The following is a 3,747-nucleotide window of genomic DNA, read 5'->3' as shown; positions in this document are numbered from 1 at the left end:
GACCAAGTAGGATATAGGCAACCAAGGGGAGGCTATAATGCTCAAGTTTCTAACCCCTATGGTTATAGAGATTATGAGGACTATGAACAACCTTACTCAAGGACCTATGAGTCTTCACAAGAAGAATACCTACCAAGAAGGCAAGCACTAAGAGCTCAATTTGATGAAAGAGAAGATGGTGACTACACCCACTCAAGAAGAGCCACACCTCCACCTCAAAGAAGAACCATATATGATGAGCCACCAGAGAGTTACCAAGAGTCTTATCGTGATCAAGAGAACTACTACTATGAGTGCCGGGGGGGATGGAAGGAGCGCATCTCATCAAAGATACAATTCTCAATCTTACCTCTCTAGCCACTATGACGAGGACGATGACTACGTTCCGCCAATGTACCAAGGGAACAATCAACCAAGAGAAGAGGCTCCTAAAGAAAGTTTGGAGGACAAGATGGTGAGAATGTTTGATGAACTAAGGCAAGACATGGCCAATATGAGGCAAGAGTGGAAGCAAGACTTGAGGCAAGAGATGTCCACCATAAGGCAAGATGTCTCTAATTTGAGACAAGATAGTCGTGCCTCACTAACAACCTTGGAAACACAAGTGGCTCAAAACTCCAAGGCATTGGAAACACAAGTACAAGAGGAAAGTGATGATGATGTGGAGATAGTGTGGGAGGATGAGAAGTCTAATGGTGACACCTTCGGTTTCAAAAGTGGTAACGTTCTTAACCTTACTTGTGTCACTACTTTTGAGGATATATGTGCCAAATCTTGCGAAGATCATGCTTGTGATGTTTGTGATGATTTATGTGTGGCTTGTGATGATGTTGATAGTTCTAATCTTTGTGATGATAAGTATGTAGATTGTGTTGATCCTTGTGCTTATACTTGTGGGGATGATGATATTGACAATATTGTTAGTGGGGAAATTATTGTGGATGTTGATGTGAATACCCAATCTTTAGGGAATATATGGGATCTTAGTGCTAAATGTGAAGACGATCTTCATGCTAATTCTTCCAATAATTGTGAAAGTGATTCTTTTGAAACTCATGACGTTAATCCTTCAAATTCTTGTGAGAATGTGTCTTGTGGTATTCATGATAATGCTTTTGAAAATGATTCTTGTGATGTTAATGGTGTTAATTCTTTCAATTCTAATGATAATGATAGCCTTGAGTTGTTTACTTTTGATGATAATTCTTTGTTAAATGAACATGTTGGTGAATTGCATGATATGCTTTGTAATGTTGATGATGAATTGAATATCGATGCTAGCTTGAGTGATTTGAATGATATTAAGTTTGTGAATTTCTTTGACGATTGTCTTGATGATGCTATATATATTCATGAGTTGATTGGTGAAGATAATGAGGAAATGGGTGGCGATCTACGGGATGTTTTGTCAAGTAAGGAAGAAGAAGGGGTTGAAAAAGAAAATGTAAAAGATGAGGTTGAGGGCAAGAAAAAGACAAGTGATGAGAGTGTTAGGGAGGAAGTTGAGGATAAAGTGAGAAATGATGAAAAGGAGTTTGGTGAAAAGAAGAAAAATGAAAAAAGAGGTAAGTTGGAAGAAAATGGCATACTCGTGGAAATGGATAGTGGCCAATCTTTCGAAGAGAGTATGCTATGTATTGAATTAAAAGAGTTTGCCAATGCCCGGCATGTGAGGGCGTATCGTGAAGAAAGAGTGGATGGGGCAAAAGGACTTGTCCCTGTCCAAGTATGTTGGAGTGAGGGCTTGAAAGTTACGTCGGGCTACGGACGTTAAACGGAGCGCTTCTCGGGAGGCAACCCGAGGTTATCTTACATTTTTATGCATTTTGTTTTTGTTGTTTACTTTTGCTTTCAATAAGTTTTGCATTAATGGAAGTTAAATTCTCTAATATGGTTTGTAGTATTGCAATGTGTGTTGATGGTGTAGGGGAAGTGATAAATGGCTCAAAGCTAAGAGGTTATGCCTTTCCCACCATGATTAAAGGCAATGCACTCAAAGTGAGCTAAGGGGAGTCTCTTTATCTCCCTTACCTATTTTCATNCCGGGGGGATGGAAGGAGCGCATCTCATCAAAGATACAATTCTCAATCTTACCTCTCTAGCCACTATGACGAGGACGATGACTACGTTCCGCCAATGTACCAAGGGAACAATCAACCAAGAGAAGAGGCTCCTAAAGAAAGTTTGGAGGACAAGATGGTGAGAATGTTTGATGAACTAAGGCAAGACATGGCCAATATGAGGCAAGAGTGGAAGCAAGACTTGAGGCAAGAGATGTCCACCATAAGGCAAGATGTCTCTAATTTGAGACAAGATAGTCGTGCCTCACTAACAACCTTGGAAACACAAGTGGCTCAAAACTCCAAGGCATTGGAAACACAAGTACAAGAGGAAAGTGATGATGATGTGGAGATAGTGTGGGAGGATGAGAAGTCTAATGGTGACACCTTCGGTTTCAAAAGTGGTAACGTTCTTAACCTTACTTGTGTCACTACTTTTGAGGATATATGTGCCAAATCTTGCGAAGATCATGCTTGTGATGTTTGTGATGATTTATGTGTGGCTTGTGATGATGTTGATAGTTCTAATCTTTGTGATGATAAGTATGTAGATTGTGTTGATCCTTGTGCTTATACTTGTGGGGATGATGATATTGACAATATTGTTAGTGGGGAAATTATTGTGGATGTTGATGTGAATACCCAATCTTTAGGGAATATATGGGATCTTAGTGCTAAATGTGAAGACGATCTTCATGCTAATTCTTCCAATAATTGTGAAAGTGATTCTTTTGAAACTCATGACGTTAATCCTTCAAATTCTTGTGAGAATGTGTCTTGTGGTATTCATGATAATGCTTTTGAAAATGATTCTTGTGATGTTAATGGTGTTAATTCTTTCAATTCTAATGATAATGATAGCCTTGAGTTGTTTACTTTTGATGATAATTCTTTGTTAAATGAACATGTTGGTGAATTGCATGATATGCTTTGTAATGTTGATGATGAATTGAATATCGATGCTAGCTTGAGTGATTTGAATGATATTAAGTTTGTGAATTTCTTTGACGATTGTCTTGATGATGCTATATATATTCATGAGTTGATTGGTGAAGATAATGAGGAAATGGGTGGCGATCTACGGGATGTTTTGTCAAGTAAGGAAGAAGAAGGGGTTGAAAAAGAAAATGTAAAAGATGAGGTTGAGGGCAAGAAAAAGACAAGTGATGAGAGTGTTAGGGAGGAAGTTGAGGATAAAGTGAGAAATGATGAAAAGGAGTTTGGTGAAAAGAAGAAAAATGAAAAAAGAGGTAAGTTGGAAGAAAATGGCATACTCGTGGAAATGGATAGTGGCCAATCTTTCGAAGAGAGTATGCTATGTATTGAATTAAAAGAGTTTGCCAATGCCCGGCATGTGAGGGCGTATCGTGAAGAAAGAGTGGATGGGGCAAAAGGACTTGTCCCTGTCCAAGTATGTTGGAGTGAGGGCTTGAAAGTTACGTCGGGCTACGGACGTTAAACGGAGCGCTTCTCGGGAGGCAACCCGAGGTTATCTTACATTTTTATGCATTTTGTTTTTGTTGTTTACTTTTGCTTTCAATAAGTTTTGCATTAATGGAAGTTAAATTCTCTAATATGGTTTGTAGTATTGCAATGTGTGTTGATGGTGTAGGGGAAGTGATAAATGGCTCAAAGCTAAGAGGTTATGCCTTTCCCACCATGATTAAAGGCAATGCACTCAAAGTGA

Source organism: Ipomoea triloba, chromosome 13 (assembly GCF_003576645.1).
Source record: "Ipomoea triloba cultivar NCNSP0323 chromosome 13, ASM357664v1".
Taxonomy (NCBI): domain Eukaryota; kingdom Viridiplantae; phylum Streptophyta; class Magnoliopsida; order Solanales; family Convolvulaceae; genus Ipomoea; species Ipomoea triloba.
This window is presented reverse-complemented; position numbering follows the sequence as displayed.